An 18,838-nucleotide genomic window follows, 5' to 3' on the forward strand; every position below is an offset into this window, starting at 1 on the left:
CAAGCCACAAACTGGGGAATAAAAGCTCGGCCAGTCGCAGAGCGGTGCACTTCATGGGGATTAAGGTGCCAGCTGAGGTCCAGACAGGGACAGATTCGACGCGATAAGAAGCGGTCAGTGAAGAGTTTACTCTCACTGTTAACCTGGCATACAGTAGAGCGGCCCTCGATGGAGTCCCACCGATGCAGGTCACAGAGTCAAGCACCGACCGCTGAGGTCACACCACGACTTCAGGGCCTTCACACAGAGTCCAAATGCAGTCCGAGCTCTGGTTGATGTAGATTCTCTCCACACCAAGCAAACTAAACCAAATCTATTTTTGTGCCAGTTGAGCTTGACAACAAACAGTCATAAATATATATACATATATATATATATATATATATATGAATGAACCTTTTCCAGCATGCATAATCAAGCTATTCAGCCGAGAGAAATGGGATTTTCTTTTCTCTCTCCGGAGGAAACTTTCTCAAGGCTGCAGTCAAAGTTTGTCTGAGAGGACCGAGATGAAGGAATGTACAACGACCACTGGTGGACTCACAGTGCCATCTGGTGGTCGCACGACACAGAGAGGGCACTTCCCTTGGGTTGAACAAGGGGGCTTAAAGAACTAAAATAAAGACAACATGGCGCAGGCGTTCGGTCCAACACATCCGGCAGGCTCTTGCTTCTGTCGACCAATACAACCACTTTGGAAAAGATTAAAAATCCCAAATTCTAAAGTTTTTTTTTACTGATTACAACCAATATCAAATAAAAGGGAGCAAATTTAAGTAAGTAAGTAAAGAAGTTTTTAATACAAGGGTGCACAAAGGTTCCTCAGATGTCATTCATAAAAGGAACGAAATATAGAGATTTCACGACGTCAGCCACAGCTCACTTTCACTACTTTCATTCATTAGCCATCGTCATCACAAATAATATAAAGAAGAAGAAGAACTCCTTTATTAGTCCCGCGCATCGGGAAATTCAATTTTCACTCTATTATTTTTTTCATGTTACACACATACAGGCCCGAAACACACACACATGCACAGACAGGACCTATATACATGCAATTAATGGAGAGATGTCAGAGCGAGGGGGCTGCCAGTGACCGGCGCCCCGAGCAGTTGGGGGTTCGGTGCCTTGCTCAACAGCACCTCGGCTGTGCCCAGGAGATGAACTGGCACTTCTCCAGCCACCAGTCCACGCTCCGCTTCATGGACCAGCAACCCTCCGGTTCCCAGCCCAGTCACCTATTGACTGAGCTACTACCGCCCCAAGATCTTCCTCAGCTGGGATCGAATCACACTCACGTCCCCCAAATCCCCCAAAACAGGGGGTCAGCATCACATTAATTGAAGAAATAGATATTTCCAACACATCTAATGATGCAAATTCAGGCATCTTTAGCCGATAATCAGCCACCGACTAAGTTAACATATTATATTATCAGAATACACATCACAGTATTCACATCATCATAAACCTGGGCTGTTTGAGATTCAGAGCGTCATCTCCGAGGGGCTCGTTCTTGAGTGAACACAACGTTCTCCGTCATTTACTTTTTTAGAAAATGAGCGATTTCTATTCAAGGTCAGACATTAGATCCGTCCTTTTCTCTCCCACATAAAAAAAACCCTCAGCCAAAACCAAAGAGGACAGAAAGAACGTTTATGACGAGATGATGAGCTTTGGCTTTAAAGGTCCCATATTGTAAAAGGTAAACAAAGCAAAGCAAGGTGCTGTATAAATACTGTGAAAGTGTCCAAAGCTCAATCCACAGAGAAACGCACGCAGTCCATTCAGAATATGTGTCTTTAAACGAGCCGTCAGGACTTCCTGTACAGTTGGGATGTCACAACTATACTTTATAAAGGTAGAAAGTGCTGCTACAGTGACGTTGCAGTCATTCCCCGGCTGCAGTGATGGTGCACAGACGCCAAAAGCGCAGATGCGGAAGACCCAGAAACGCTGACCAATCAGAGCAGACTGGTGTTTTTCAGGAGGTGGTTCTTAAAGAGACAGGCGCTAAAATGGAGCGTTTCAGACAGAGGGTGAATACAGGGATATTCAGACGGACAGGAGGGGAATAATAATGTGTTTTTTGAACATAAAAGCGTGTAAACGTGTTCTAGTAGAAACCCAAAATACAAGTATGAACCTGAAAATGAGCAGAATATGGGACCTTTAAATAAGCTCCATCAGACCTAATGTTAAATGTGTTAAAGGATAAAAGCTAACTCCCAAGAATTGCAGTTTGAGCCCTAACTCGATGGTCGACGGTCACACTCTCTCAAGTGTTTTACAGTCCTTGCTGCCTGAGTCACCAGAGTGTGTCTCAAAGAGCGAATAGCTTTAGATTTCATCCGTCGCATAAGACGGACAGAAAGTCAATACGCTAAGAGACAGACCCACTGACTCTATCAAGACAGGTCACCAGCCCTCACAGCTCTGTCACGCTGATTTTCTCGCCCTCCCTCCCTCTCTCCCTCCCTCCCCCCTGCATTTTATCGACATCTGGCAGGCGTTGGCATTCCTCCACACTGCATCTCCATGAGCTCAAATATCCGCAATGTACTGCCGTAGAAAACGATTCAATATTGTGTGGGTTTTAAAGGTGGCAAATTTAGATGATGTAGGAGATATAACCTGACACTCGTGTGCATATAGTGATTGGCTTTGTAGGTTTAGTTCAATAGACCTAAATGGTTCGTGTTGTAACAGAAATACATTGAGAAATGTTTCAAGAGATCACTTAAAGGGGCACTCCACCAGTTTTAGACTTCAGGTTTAGTTTACTCGTCTAATGTCTAAAGTTTTGGGGAGAGGGATCTCGACATTGGGCGTGAGACTTCAAACTTTTAACCCAGAGCCTTTTTTTAAAGCTGGAGGACTGAGGTTTGAAAGATGGGGGCAGCTATGAGCCAGAAGTTATGAGTGAGTTGCATTTTGGGAATTGTAGTGTTTTTGTAGATCGGGACTAAAAGTCAGGACATCTCAGCCTCTGATGTTTCAATTTTGACCCATCTTTGATTGATTTGTCTCTTTTTTGGTCCCTTACCTTTATACTAAATTGATGGAGTGTCCCTTTAAATGCAAAAAAACACAGTTTTTCTTCAAGCCTAGATATTATCTTATCAAAGTAAATGTCACTTTCCCCAGTGATCGATATTTCATTTTGGTAATACTCCCTTCAACCATAGACCAGTGAAAATAACCAACACCTGAATGTAAAACCCTTTTATTTACCCATAATCCCCCCCTTCAAGGTTGGAAAAAAGCAAAGGTCGAAGCCTGCAATGGACCAATCAAATCCAGAGCCTGAGGTCTGCAGCCACCTCTGCATACGATTAGAGTGGGAGTCATTCCGATTCTGTGCGTCTCTGTATAATTTATCCACCATTTGTATGCTACGGACTTACACAGTGGTCATTCGCACCACTTCTCTCTCCACGAGGAGAGGTCTACATGAGCTAATGTTGGCAAGCCGGGGCAACCGAGGTTCGGCCTCTGATAATCGTGCATGTTTGAAGCGATGTTCAAAAGGTCCTCTCCGCCTTTTCTTTTGTTCTCTCTTTAACACCGAAGCAGGGCAGGAGGGAAATAACACAAACGAAACAAAGAGCAATCAACAAAATGCACATTGCGAACAGCCTGCAGTTCCTGCGGTTCCTGCGGGCATTTCATCTTTATCAAAATTTAAAAAAACACCGACAATAACAGTAAAACAGAGGGGAAAATGGAGAAGAGAGGACTCTCTGAACTCGGTCGATTGGGTCGTGTTTGATCCATCCACGTGTGAGCAAACAAAGAGCTACAGCCGGGCCAGCCAACTCAGTATGTCGCAATGTAATAACTATATGTTTCCTGTGTACCTGTGTGTGTGTGTGTGTACCACGCCTGGCTCAAATTGCTATCTGAGATTGATTCACTCACTTTTCTGGGGTTTTTATTGACTGTGTTGGGCACAAGTGATTGAATCAGGTTGTCCTGTAGATGCCAATCTCGTCCTGCATCCTGTCCAGACAGAGGAAAGCAATCACTCGGAGAAAGTACCTGGAAGCATTTCAACTAATAATTCGATCCAGGTCTGGTGTGTATAGAAATAGTAGGAGAAGTTTAGTGACAGAGTTTCACATTAAAACGTCGTAAGAGGGCTGATTTGGCCTTTTCCCCGTTCAAGGGCCATGTTTTGTTTTCAAGGAGCAGTGCGGTGTGCAAGAACTGCTTGAAAATGATAACGTGTGTCTGAAATCGAAATATTTACACAAGCTTAAAGGAAAAATCCACCGCAGGAATGCTTCACCACAACAGAAAGTGGTTGTTTTATAGGCTATAAAGCTGGAGCCAGGAGATAGTTGGACTGTCTTGGCAGAAACACTGGAACTGGGGGCTCGGCTAGCCTGTCTCTGACCAAAATTACACTCAAACATACTCATTAAAGTGTAATACCGGCATAAAATCATCCTGTGGTCTTTTTCGACACATCAAATAAGCCATCGAGACAGTTTTTTTCGTGTATGAGCTATTAACGGAGATATCCAGGAGAGTTGCTAACAGCTAGACGTGGCTAACACTGATTAGCTCGGGGCGGTACGGTGAAGGCATTAAACGGCTTTTGTTTTAAAGACTTCATACTGGCCCTGGTACCAGCTCCTCTCATAGTAAAGTCCATTCAAGTTGATTACCAAATAGTTAAAAAAAGACGTTGTAATGCCTTCACCGTACTTCCCCAAGCTAATCAGTGTTAGCCACGTCCGGCTGTTAGCGTCTCTACTAAATTTCTCCGTTAATAGTTTAAACACAAAAAAAACTGTCTCGATGGCTTATTTGATGTATGTAATTGGGATGATTTTACACCGTTATTACACTTTAACACCTTATATGTTATTAGTTTAGTCAAGCTAAAATTTAGCTAGCTATATACCGTGTATTTAATAAGAAGCTACAGCCACCAGATAGCTAGCTAAGCCAGTGCTTAGCATTGAGCGTTTTAGCATTAAATTCAACAAAATAACACATTATATCTTGTTTGCACAAAAACTAAAATGTAAAAATTAAATGTTTATTACATTTTCTAGTCTAGCTCTTAGCTAGCCCAAGGGTTTTAACTGGACCGGCTGTTTTCTTTGTTTCCCTGTCTTTGTGCTAAGCTAACCGACTGTTCAAACGACACAGGCGTGAGAGTCGTATCGATCTTCTCGTCAAACTCATAAAAAAACAACCTTGTTTCCTAAAATGTCAAACTATTCTGAAGTTTAACTTTTTTTTAACCTTTCTGTCGGTGGGGAAGGTAAAATTGATAACAGAATTAGCAGTAAATTGCAACATTTAGCGCCAAAATGTCACAGAAGGTGAGGATAGATTTTTCCTTTAAGCGTGAGACCCAGTAGGGAGGGCTGGTGCGGTACTTCCTCCCCGTTAAAAACATGATTTATGATGCATTTAGATTAAAAGAGCTCACAAAATCTGACCGTTTTGGGATCTACGTGTGAAAATACGCCAACACGCTGACCTTCATAAGACAAGCAAACTCTTTCTATACCCACTGGGGGGTGTCTGTCTGGTCTATTGTCCTTGCGGCTGTCTCGGCCATCTTCCCAAACATGTAACTCTGTCACTAAACGGCTCTGAGAATAGCCAGAGCTGCAGGTTGTTCAAGAGTTTGGCAAACCCAACTTCTCCAGTGCACCTTCCCTGCATTAAGCGTTGACTCTTGGGCCCCTCCGATGCCATTTTGCGTCGACACACAGCCTAGTTGTCCAGTTTGTCTCTCTCTTGTACGATCTGGCGCTCGTGGGTTAGCTATCTTTTTATGTGTTGAACCTTCTTCTGTTATGCAGTGGCCGTTTTTTTTATACCATTTTAATTGTGAATGTTTGTCTACGACACATCTTGAGTTTATACGAATGATTATGCTGTCATACACACAATGTATTTTATTTTTTTCTGTGTGATGCTGCTATTTATTTATTAAAATATGATTCTAACGCGTGGACAGTTTTTCTTATTTGTACATTGACCGCGTGGTTAATGTGTTTCTTTTTTCTAAAGCCTCATCTTGCTGAAATGTCCGGTGAACCAGCTTACCAACACAAAAGGTATGGGTTATGGAGGATGCTTTTGGTCATAGTTCAAATTAAAAGTGACTAAATTAAATAATAAAAGGGAAATATAAGATTGCAGATGTGATTGAGGAAAGGGGAAAATCGAATCAAAAGCTTAATTGAAATAAGATATATTGAAAAAACCTAATTTATATACCGTATTTTCCGCACTATAAGGCGCACCACATTATAAGGCGCACCTTCAATGAACGTCTTATTTTGAAACTTTGTTCATATATAAGGCGCACCACATTATAAGGAGCATAGAACAGACGCTACAGTCGAGACGTTCTGCATCCATTAGATGGAGCTGCGCTAAAGGGAATGTCAACAAAACAGTCAGGGCAGGTCGTCTTGTTGCTTCCTCCACTTCCGCACCATTGATTGGTTCATGTTAAACTCTCTGGCTGCTGCTCTATTCCCGTGTTCTACTGCGTGACTAATGGCCTTGAGTTGAAACTCTGCATCGTAAGCGTGTCTCTTAACAGGAGCCATTTTGGGCTCTTTACACAAACACACACATGGAAATGAAACGGCACGCTTTGCGCACTCGTATATCTCAACATGCACCGCGCATTACTTCTTCTACAGGGTAAAATAGAGTCGGCGGCTGCTCACCGTAGTTGGAGACCTGTTGTGGCTCAATATTGGTCCATATATAAGGAGCACCGGATTATAAGGCGCACTGTCGGCTTTTGAGACATTTGAAGGTTTTTAGGTGCAACTTATAGTGCGGGAAATACGGTACATATATATATTTGATATATTAATTCACTTTCTTCATGTTTAAATGATCTTTTTACAGTTAAAATGTGCTTTTTATTTTCTTACTAAGTTATAATAGTATAGTAAAATTATATATTCTTAGGTTTTTTTTCTTTTCTTGTTTCATTTTCTACTTAAATTAAAATTATGACCAAAAATATCCCAATATTTAAAAAAAGCTGGCCTTCTATATCGGTCTGCAGTGCAAAAACCCTCCTGGTAAAAGTACCTAAAGCATTCCTCTCCTCTGATGATTAGCAGCTACACACCTGGCTGTGATATTTGGGGAATTTAATAATAACAGTGTAGGCCCCAGCTCCCCGCGTTGTCTGCCCATTCCACTCTTCTATTATGTTCTTTTATTCTGCCAATCAGTGTGAGCTTTCATTCAAAGTGCCAAATAAAAGAGCTTATTAAACCCTTAGCCTTGGCTGGGTTTCAGTGCCACGCTCTGCTCATTGAACCATGCAGGAAACCCTCATGATATGATACTATACCCACGCTGGCAAAGCGAGGTCCGTCCATCCATCGTCAGCCGCTCGTCCCTAACGGGGTCAAGGGGGGCTGCAGCCGATCCCAGCTGACATCGGGCGTGAGGCGGGGGTACACTCTGGGCAGGACGCCAGTCTATCAAAGCAAAGTGAGGTGTCATTTTTTTAAATCTTTTTTTCTTATGAGCTGCTCAGTTTGATGCAGGTAGCTAGAGTTTAAATGCACAAAATGCCCAGAAAATAGGTCTGTGCAGGGTTGGTAGGGTTGCAAATGACCAGTGATTGAGATTTCTTACAAACTACTACTACTGCTGTTAAAGAGGCTTCGAACCCCGACATGCATTTCCATTTCTTCTCTTCAATGATGAATGATTGTACTGTGAGAAGGCCTTAAAGCTCCAAAGGGAATGATTAAATGTACAATTGTTACATTTCTGTTTCATGATATACAGTTCAATGGCGTATCTGCTGTAAGTTAGGTAGCTTACACTCATTAAATACTACTACATACTCATTATACACAAAACCCATGCTTGCACTTCCCGGCCACAGATAACTGTGCCGTGCCTTTTCTGTTTTGCTGCTGTTCTGATGCATTGGAGGTAGAGGTCCATAAAGGTAATGCCTGACCTAATAGACCTTTAAGAAAGCAGAGATCGTGTGCTGTGCAGTCAGCTGAACAGCGTGTGTGATTACCACATAGAGCCACAAGGTAGCAGCAGAAACCCAAGGCATGCAATCACCATCAACCATAAACTACCACAAAGCATCCCCAGGAAGTCCCGCAGAATAGGCCTACTGCAGATATGAAAACATAATGTGACAGTTTCCTGCAGTAGGCTACTTTGTCTCTTATTGTTCGCTTCATATGCAAGCTGGGAGGAGGCCTCGGGGAAGACCCAGGACCAGCTGGAGAGATTAGATCTCCACACTGGCCTGGGATCGCCTCAGGATCCCCCAGTTAGAGCTGGTTAATGTGGCCCGGGAAAGGGAAGTTTGGGGTCCCCTGCTAAAGCTGCTGAAAGAGGCTGAAGATGAGATGAGATGAGAGATATGCAAGCGTTAAAGATCAGGGTGTTTTTTGTTCTAAGGGTTAGTTTGCAACATCCTCTAAATCAGCACCATGGACAGCGACAGAGGAGCCGGCAACCTGCAGGAGGAGGTTCAAACGCGAAGCAACAGCGCCGCTGAGTGGTGGAGCTGGAAACTAGCAGGACTCATGGGGTCACGGAAGGCGTCTGCACAGCACCTTGCACTTGTTTTATTAAAGGAAAGAAAAGAGCAGGTATTGTTTTTCCTGAGATGTTCACAGACCTTCAAGTTGTGGATATACAGCAGGGTTATGCTGGGTAAATAGGTCTGAGAGATGGGCCAAGATCCAAGTCAACAACTACTGTATTTACAGTAAATCACAGTCTACAGTAGACCGGACTTTCTCCTATCAGAGAGACAGCTGGTGACACAAAAGGAGCACGCAGCTGCAACTGTTCACAAATGCGAGAGTAAAAGTGCTGCATACGTGTCAACATATAATAATAAGTATTATTATTGTAAATGCTTAGGTTGTAAACTGTGTGAAATGTCTTTATTTCTTTGAATAACTCCCATTACATTTCTACACGTCTCTGAATGGTTTAAAATAATAGCCTGATAATTAAAGAAGAGACAAATGATCAGGCAGCAAAGCAAGTATTGCAAGGGCAGTCACAAATATGAATATAAGAACAAAACAATAAATGGAAAAAGTGAAATACATCATTGAAAACACAGTTATGAGAGCATCAAAGGGGTCAAGAGTCAGTGTAGAATTAGGCTACAGCAGTGTGCTTTAAAGTGGAGTGTTTAGATGAATCACATGCTATTGAAATGAAATAGGACCCAGAATTTACCTTTTGATTCTTCTGTTATGGATTTATGTTTGTTATATATCAGTAATCACTTTACAGCAGTGAAATGACAAAATCTGGGGATATTTTTCTCGCTTTTAGTTCATTAATTAAGTCGAAATGTCCCTTTAACCCTCATGCCTCCCTCAAGTTTACGAACACCAGACACTGCTATAAAATCATCATATATCAATATTTTCTCGTTTTTTTATTTCATAAATCTTTAAAACAACCTAAAACCTGCTCAAACTACACTTTATTCCTTTAACTGACAGTTTTGTTATTTTAAGTTTTAGCGATTTATCACAAAAAAATCTTTTCCATATAATAAGTAGTAGAAAGATGAAACTACCATGAACTGCATAAAAAATACCAATGCAATCAAATCTTTTTTTTGCTTATCTTTGATAAATCCAAGACTCTAGTCACCAGCAAAGTTTCATCTTTCTACAATTTATTACATGGAAAATATTTAATTTAACTATTTTGTGATAAATAGTTAAAACTTAAAATAATAAAGCTGCCATTTAAAGGGTTAAAATCCTGAAAATGATTGGATGTTTGGTAGTTTTGAGCAGGGTTGAAGTTGTTTAAAGAGATTAATGAAAAATTGTTTTTAAAAAAATCGATATATGATAATTTTGTAGTAGTGTTTTGTGCGTGGCCTTTTTCAGCCACGAAGGTGTCCAGAGTCAGTATCTTTGACCACATAAAAAATACTCATGCAATCAAATATATATATATTTTTTTTTTTTTATATTTTGCTAATCTTTGATAAATCCAAGACTCTAATCACCAGCAAAGTTTCATCTCCCTACTATTTATTATATGGAAAATATTTCCTATTTTGTGGGTTTTTTGTGATAAATCACCAGAATTTAAAATAATAAAATTGTTATTTAGAGGCTTAAAATCCTGAAAATTAATGTTTGGTAGTTTTGAGCAGGGTTGAAGTTGTTTGAAGAGATTTATGGGGGGGGGGGGGGGGAATTGATATATAATGATTTTATAGCAGTGTTTTGTACCAAAGGGAGCAAAATACAGAACTAGAACATAAAAGTCACGTCAGGGGGAAAAAGAAAGAGAGAAAAGAGAAAGTTCTTACCAAAAATGATGCCAAAAACTATCAAACAGCCCAAATTAACACATAATCAAAAGGGCTAATCCGCGCGTGTTTGTGTTTACATGTAATGGTCATATTCGCGCAGCGGTCGGTCCATGGCGTGGGTGGTGGCTTCGGCTATCACCGGCGACATTCGGAGCGCTTCGGCTGCGCATGCGCCGTTACGCTGATTTGCTGCATCCCTCTGGTCTGTTTGAGCTGTGTCAAGCTAGCGTGAGGTACCACTGGAAATACCAACAGTTAAGACATTTAACGTTCAATATAAAGTCACTCTGGACTCTTGTTGCACTATTGTACAGTTGTACGTGTGTATTAATGCACTAAATTAGTTTATGTGAAGGGAGAGACGCTTTTTTCAGTAGGAACGTTAGCATTAAGTGTTAGCGTTAGCATTAAGTGTTAGCATTAGCATTCAGTTGCTAGTTTGTTCAAATGCGGTCTGAAAATAAAGCTTTACAAACTGACACCGGTTTGTAACTTATATTTGTTATAAAACCGAGCTAAAGTATTTCAATAGTATCTAAATTGAGTTGCGGGACTTAAACATCAATATAAGCATGTATCCTACATAGTAGAACTTTTATTTTTTTCTACAAATTTCTTATTTTTTTACTTCCTGTCTTGCAAAAAAGAAGCTTTTCCCCATGTTATGTTTCAGTGCACAAAAGTACACGGTTGAAATCCTTGAAAATGCTTTGATTTTAATGCTGTTTTCAAGGTTTGAAAAGTGCTTGAATTTGGGATGAAGTAGAATAGAATTACTTTAATGATCCCAGACTGGGAAATTATTTTGTAACAGCAGTAGTTGGTCAGCAAATAAAAACTTTGTACATAACTTAAATAGTATCCAATAGATACATAGTGTATATCTACACTGCATAGTGTGCTATAAACAACAAACAATAATAATATATACAACAAAATATGCAAATTATACTATAACAATAATAATATGTGCAACAAAACAGTAGCGAGAGAGCAGAGTTCTCTGTCAGGCAGAGGTGAGAGAGTTAATATATATACATATTATATATATTATTGTTATATACAGTGATGGAAAGATTTCCTGTATCTGTTGCTACCACAGCGAAGCTGAATAAGCCTTCTGGAGAAGGTGCTCCGCTGTCTGACCAGTGTGAGTTGGAGAGGGTGGAGAGGATCATCCATGATGGAGAACAGTTTTTTCAGTGTCCTCTCCACCACAGCCTCCAGAGTGTCCTCCTCTCCACCACAGCCTCCAGAGTGTCCTGTTTGCAGCAAATCACAGAGCCAGCCTTCCTGATCCCTTTGTTGAGTCTGTCGGTGTCGCTGGCGCCAATGCCGCTTCCCCAACAAACCACAGCAAAGAAAAGTACACTGGCCACCACAGACTGATAAAAGATCTCCAACATCTTGCTGCACACGTTGAAGGATCTCAGCTTCCTCAGGAAGTAAAGTCTGCTCATCCCCTTATTGTAAACAGCTTCAGTGTTAGATCTCCAGTCCAGTCCTTGGTTGATGGTAACACCCAGGTACTTGTAAAGTACTTAAAATGCTTGAAATTGTATCCACATTTCTTTCACAACAAATAGTTATAACCGATTTTAGTTGTTTAGAACATGAACCCATCTCTTTTGATGTGATTTTTAAATAAAAAACAAAACTGAAATGATAATGTTATATGTACTCGTGGAAATATGAAATTTAACTGTAAGGTACTGGAAAAGCTCAAACATTACATTGAATTTGCCCTAGGAAAAGGTGTACGTCTGTTTAGTTATTTGCTTATTTGAATTTCATTTACCATCTAGTTAGGCTTTATTAAATTCAGCTTATTTCAGACTACACGAGCTATAAAAACAGATTCAGCATAAAACAAATAGACCAAATAATACTTCTTTCTCATTTGAATAATATTTTTCTATTGCACAAAAAGTGGTAACAACAAGTGGAGGGGAGACATCTTATTAAGATTGATATTGTAGGTCTAAATTTACTGTTTTTATACTAAACATATATGATAATTATGTAGTAATTTGGCAGAGAAAATACACATCAACGTGTAAAAGATGTAATGTACAGTATGTAGTGCATGTAGCTAGAGATCATTTGCATTTATTCAATTCAATAAACTTTATTTGTCTCCCATACAGAGTGGTTATACACACAAAACGAACAAAAACAACAGCAAAAAGAAGCAAATATCTGTATGGACTCAAATGAAATGATGCCAGCACCAGTGCAAACAATACTGGCATCATTCAATGTTAGTCCGTACAGTTGTTTGCTTCTTTTTTTTTTTATTATTTCCCATCTAGTTATGCTTTATTCAATTAAGGTTAATTCAGATTACACAAGCTATAAAACAGATTCAGCATAAAACCAATGAAACAAATAGAACAAACAATGTTTTTTCTTGTTTAAATAGCAGTTTTCCAAAAGGTTTCCCCCTTGTTTGGTAATTGCGGCTTTTATTCTGAAATCCAAACAGGAAGTGGTCTTTCCTCGTAATGGGTGAACGGCAGCAGCTTGACGCACGTCAGTGTCGACGGACGCTGCCTTGGAAACGACTTAAATCCAGTCCACGCAGCTGGGTCGCGAGCAGGGACCCAGATTTCCTCACATCAAAGGCTTCCGCTCCTCCTCCTCTTCCTCCTCTTCCTCCTCTTCCTCCACCTCTCTCTCTCCATCCATCCATCCATCCATCGACCTGCGAACATGGGCGATCCGAAATGAAGCGCAGAGCCCGGAGAGAAGCGTTTAAATAAGCGACAGAAGAAGAAGAAAAGGTGATACTGCGGCCAGGTAAATCAGATTTTCAGTACGATTTTGCATGCATGTGACAGCACACGCACACACACACACACACATATACACACACACACACAAGCACGCAAAAACGCACACACACATGCGTCCTGTGCGAGCACGTACGGGGAAGGAGGGCGCGTTTGTTATTGTTATTACACACACACACAAACACGCATACGCACGCACAAATACACGGCGCACCCGCACTATGAGCTGCATACTTCACTCCTAATTAGCGCCAGTTCCCCCCGCAGGCTTGAAGCCGAGATGTTCCTCCCATTTTCCCCATTTCTCCCCCCTTTTTTCCCAAAATCGTGACCGTCTTCGCAGCGCGCTCGTCAGGTGTGTGTCTCCGTTTGTGCCCGTTACAAAATGTCACCACTCGGATGAACGTGTCATGAGGATTTGACAGCGAGCGAGCTCGTGGGGCCGCATGTCGGGCTGGAAAAGAGAGCAGTGGGGCTTAATACGGGAGGTGTGTAGAGGATTAGTGTGTGCCAGGGAACCCTGTCTGTCTGTCTGTCTGTCTGTCTATCTGTCTGTGTGTCTGTATGCTGCTAAAATAGCCTGTTTTTCACATGGTCTCCTGCTGAGAGAACTACAGAATGAGTACCCTGTTATATGTTAGAGATACACATTAGTATGCATATTTGTTGGGCGTTCACAATGCATTCAAATCAACATATATTTACATGTAGTGTGCTACATTCTTGGCATTTTGTGCCCATGGAAATGGGGTAGTAGGCCCCTCTGGATCTGTAATACTTGCCCTTCTCTTCTATTGTGCTGCTTTTGGTGTTGCTCCTGTTGCTCTCGCTCGCTCTTTCCCCCGTCCTCATCTTGTTAATCTGAATCGAGGTAACCTCAGGCTCCTAGGTAGGATTTGTGCAGATTATAAAACCTACTGTAGACTACGTGATGTTTAAAGGGAGAGGGTGGGGGGGTGGGGTGGTGGGTGATAATGGTACCAACCTGTGATAAGTCAAACACTTGTCTGTTTGAATTTCTGTGCATTCATAGAAGTAATCCGATGTTGCAGCAAGTCGTGTTGTTTAATTTAGATGTGTGCTTGTCACATTTGATCATCCAGACTTGGAAGATTTCATTTTCTCACATCAGGAAGTACATTTGATTTGCTGCCAATTACAATCAGGGCTGCGACTGACGATATATTTTCACCGTCTGATTATTTTGTGGGTAAATCGATCAGTTGTTTGGTTTATAAAATGCAAGAACATGATCAATAACTCAAATATATTCAGTTTAGAGGAGGAAAGAAACCAGAAAGAAACTCACATTAAAGACGCTGGACTTTAAAAAAAAAGAAATGACAGAAATCTCATCTCATCTCATCTTCAGCCTCTTATCCGGGGTCGGGTCGCGGGGGCAGCAGCTTTAGCAGGGGACCCCAAACTTCCCTTTCCCGGGCCACATTAACCAGCTCTAACTGGGGGATCCTGAGGCGTTCCCAGGCCAGTGTGGAGATCTAATCTCTTCACCTGGTCCTGGGTCTTCCCCGAGGCCTCCTCCCAGCTGGACGTGCCTGGAACACCTCCCTAGGGAGGCGTCCATGGGGCATGACTGAAATGATTAGCAAAATAGTAGCTGACTAATTGATTATTCATTTGATCATTGCAGCTCTAATAGCAACGCAAATGAAATATCTTTGAGGTTTAGACAAGAACAAATTCAAGATCTTGCTTGGTAACCGTGGGATACTGGGTCCAATCTTTTCTGACATTTTGCAGAACCGAACATTTCAGCAATTATCATCAGATTTACCAATTTAGTTTTTTCGTTCCGCATCAAATTCACACATCAAAGCAGAACACCAAAGACCTTCTGCTCTTTCATGTTTCCAAACCTCCCTGCACTGATCCCAGCAGTCATTTTAGGTTTTATCCTTCGATTGTTACCACTGCACTTGGACGTACAAGCTACAAAGTGAATCTCACTAACACTGATGTTATAACTGGACAAACTGGGGAGTACTGTAAATGTGAGAACCTTTAAACCACTGGAAATGCCATTAACAAATGTACAATTCTTTTAGCAACTGAGTTATTTTAAGTGTAGACTCCAGCCTGGGCGAGCGGATTAGATAATAGGTTTCCTTTGTGTGTGTGTGTGCGTATGTGTATGTGTGTGTGTGTGTGTGGTACAGTACAGAGTTGTATTCATAAGAGACAAGAGTGCTCAGACAAGCTTGTGCTGATTCCTTACATAAGCGAATCATCAAGGAAGGAGGGCAAAGAAGGCCGAGCACTAAATAAGCATAAACGCTCAATCGGGGACGAGACAAAGGGCTTTTTTCAGTTGGTTTCAAGTGAGTTTTGCTAGTTTGCGGCCATGTACACAGCCTTCTAGGAATCACGAGTGATAATCAATTTTAACGAGTGAATACACACTGAAATAAGGACTTTGTGTTGAGGAAGTTTGTTCCAAAATAGATAAGATAAGATAGCATATTCCTTTATTAGTCCCACAAAGCAGGAATTTACATATTATGGCATTAAAGTGGATAGCAAACATGGAAGAAGCATCAATAAGAAACAATAAATTGTAACAAGCAATATAAACAAGAAAATATATAAAAATATAAACTATAACAATAATAGCAACAAATATTTTTAAATGAGATCTAAACAGCTAATTTATTCCTTTACTTGCCAAAGTTACACGAGAAAACTGATGACGCTCTCACGTTTGTACTGTAAATATAACGGATACAGCTAACAGCAGGTTAGCTTAGCAAAACTCCCCACAATCGCAACTTGTTTTATATTTCCGTCTGTATACGGATGAATCAAACCAGAAGATGGGTCAATTACGATAACGTAGAAGTGCTTGTAGGTGGAGCTATCCATGCTAGTGGTTTACCCTACCTTCAGTCTTCATGCTAAGCTAAGCTAACGGCCTGTTTCCCATAGTTTTAAGGCGCTGACACACCAAAAATACTGTCAGCCCTTTCACAACTCTGATCCCAACGTTTTTGAGTTTGACGCCTGCCGACTCTGCGGTGTTAAACGCTTCTAAAGGGTTTGAACTCGCCAGCTCGCTCAAAGACACGTTGGTTACAGGACAGTCTGACACGCCGCCTCACTGCTACAGGGTCAAAACAAAGAGGAGAGAACTAAAAGAAAAATAAAGAGGACAAAGTCATATTCCACCAGCTGCTGTGGTCGGGGAGCGTCTGTTTTGCGGTGTGTCCCCGTGCCGTGTGAGAGAAATGCCTCTGATTGGCTGTTCAGCTTTAATGAATCAGTGCTCAAGAAGAGAAACGGGAAGGGAGGAAATGAGGCAACACTAAAGCACATAAGGGCGCACTCACACTGTCCATCCGTACCGTGCCCAAACAGGTTTTACGGGTAAAGCCTAGTTTGTTTGACCAGTGTGAGTGCAACCGTACCGCGCCTAGCTGCGGCCAGCTTGCCGTCCACGGCTCGTTTGAGAGAGGTGGACTTTTGTAAAGTGTTTTTGCACATGTACGAGCACGAGCATGCGCACGTGTACGAGGCCTACGGCGGCAAGTACCCTAAAGCATGGGGCACGATACGGACGGACAGTGTGAGTGCGCCCTAAGTTATTGTCTGTCTGATGATTATTTCAATCCTATAAAGAACAGCACCCACCAAAGACGCGACACAACAGGTTTTGATGTCCGTTTGGATCGTCTGGGTCTTTATATTTAGCATACAGACATGAGAGTGGGGTCTATCTTTGCATCTTACTCTTGGCAGCAAAGCAAATGTACTTCCAGAAATATGCCACTATTACTGAAGTAATCATTTAATATGGCAAATGCCAAAAATATGTCAGCAGAGCCAGCAGAACAACTTTGAGTTGCTTACTTAGATCAAAACATCAAAACAGAAAGTTATTAATCCAGAAAAAGTTGTTTAATTGTTACTTTTTGCTTAACAAATGTCCCCAAAATTACACTCTATTAATTATTTGTTGCCCACGTAAAGGAACGATCGTTTCAGAAGGCTGTTGTATAGATACAGTTGTGCTTTACGCTGGAAAAAGGGTGAATTATTTATATTTTGCGAGTGAGAGGCGTTTTAATGTGCTTATAGCAAAATTAAATTCTTTGTATCAGGTCAACAGGAGTCAAAGGACTCTGTTACTGATTGGCTGGGAGTACTATCTGGCCGTACAAGGTTGAGCTTTTAGTTTAGTTTCCTATGAACTGCAGCAGCAGCAGGTTTTCACAGACATTGCACGGCAGCGTGGATGTGTTTTCAGTGTTAGAGGAGTAAGCAGGAGTAGCTCTACTGTTTAATGCTGACTAACAGACAGCAGGTGATATCTTTACCCAGTTTACGGGATAACCAGTTGTGTTGCCGGTCAAACCCGCCACAGTGAAGAAGGACGCTCTCTGTTTGTATCAAACAGACTGGATCGCTTTGGTCTTTTCTCTTCCTGCCTCACTTCTTTGTTGATTTTCTTGTTGTGACTCTTTCTGGTGCAAGATTTGCTTTGAAGCTCTGGTGTAAACAAAACATATCGCCTTTGTGCAGCTCTGGATTTTGAATTTTGAATGATGTGAGGAGACTTTGGTGATTTTTACTCTTGGTTTCATCACTCAAGGAGTAACCGTAGTAACAAAAATGTATTAAACATTGGATAGCTTCCAACCTGTACACAGACTTCAGTCTCGAATGCTCTGAATGTTTCCGTCTGAATCTTAAAGGCTGCTGGTTTATTCTGAGCCTTCTCTCTGCTGAAGCTGAAGCACCGAGGATGATTAGGATTCCAGAGGTAAACGGCGTGTTTTCACTGTAATCTGTATTTCAGAAGTTATCCAAACGGGGTCCCGGGGTAGAAGGCACATGATATGTTTTCCAGATGCATGGACGTTTTCAATTCTCCCTCCCCGAGGAGCTTGTTCTGTTGCCGAGCCTCCGGTCTGTTCCCTGGACTCCTCTTTGAATCCTGGTTGATTTTTAAACAGTTCCAGGTGAAAGGAAGTGGGATCTGATTGTATTATTCGAACAGATCTCTGCCTCCCTTTTGGTTTTCCCCTCGGACACATGTTCTGCACGTCTGGTTGTGGCTAAATAGTTTGAGCGAACGCTGAAGACACACAGCGGCCTCTTCAGGGTGCACTCAGACTGAGTGATGTGGCCACTTACAGATCCACTCCGGGGCTATTCTATGTTTGAATAAGCATCCGACACATTGAATAGGATCTGTCCGTCATGGTCCTTCCACACAGTGTACGTCACTCTGTTCCTATTGAAAGATGTTATAGTTATAGAATAATGGTTTCAGTGAAAGCCACTAAGTATAGACTTTCAAAATCCCACTCCGCTGTGATGAACAGGCCGAACACAGACTTTACCAACTGGCTTGATCCCTAAAAAACGTACAAAAAATGACTTTAAAGATCCAGATATGAGAAGATACAACAGGTATGTTGTGTGTTCGGTTGTTTACATGCATGTGTGTGTCGTGTGTGTGTGTGTCTGTAAGCTCAAGGACCTCTCGTGATTTTCGGTGCTTCACAACTTTTGAAAAAAACATTTTACTGACTGGTTTATACCGTCACTGACTGCTGACTCTTCACTCTTAACAGGCTGCAAGACATCAACAACTGCTTCAATCAGCTTGGCTAAAAAAAAACTTACCTAGTCTGTTGAGCGACACATTTTGGCCTTCGTCAGGGTTAAAAAATTTAAATCT

General features: G+C 41.5%; 1 protein-coding gene across 1 annotated transcript in view; it reads left to right on the forward strand.

Annotated features, from left to right (window-relative positions):
• Nucleotides 1-13,043: 13,043 nt before the first annotated feature.
• Nucleotides 13,044-18,838, forward strand: part of LOC310964363 (actin-binding protein WASF3) — a gene marked incomplete at its 3' end in the record, with an annotated part of 42,218 nt that continues 36,423 nt past the window's right edge. The window contains exon 1 of the mRNA XM_083937467.1: nucleotides 13,044-13,144. The remainder of the gene's footprint in view (nucleotides 13,145-18,838) is intronic.

The sequence above is a fragment of the Echiichthys vipera genome (assembly GCF_963691815.1).
Source record: "Echiichthys vipera genome assembly, chromosome: 22".
Classification (NCBI taxonomy): domain Eukaryota; kingdom Metazoa; phylum Chordata; class Actinopteri; order Perciformes; family Trachinidae; genus Echiichthys; species Echiichthys vipera.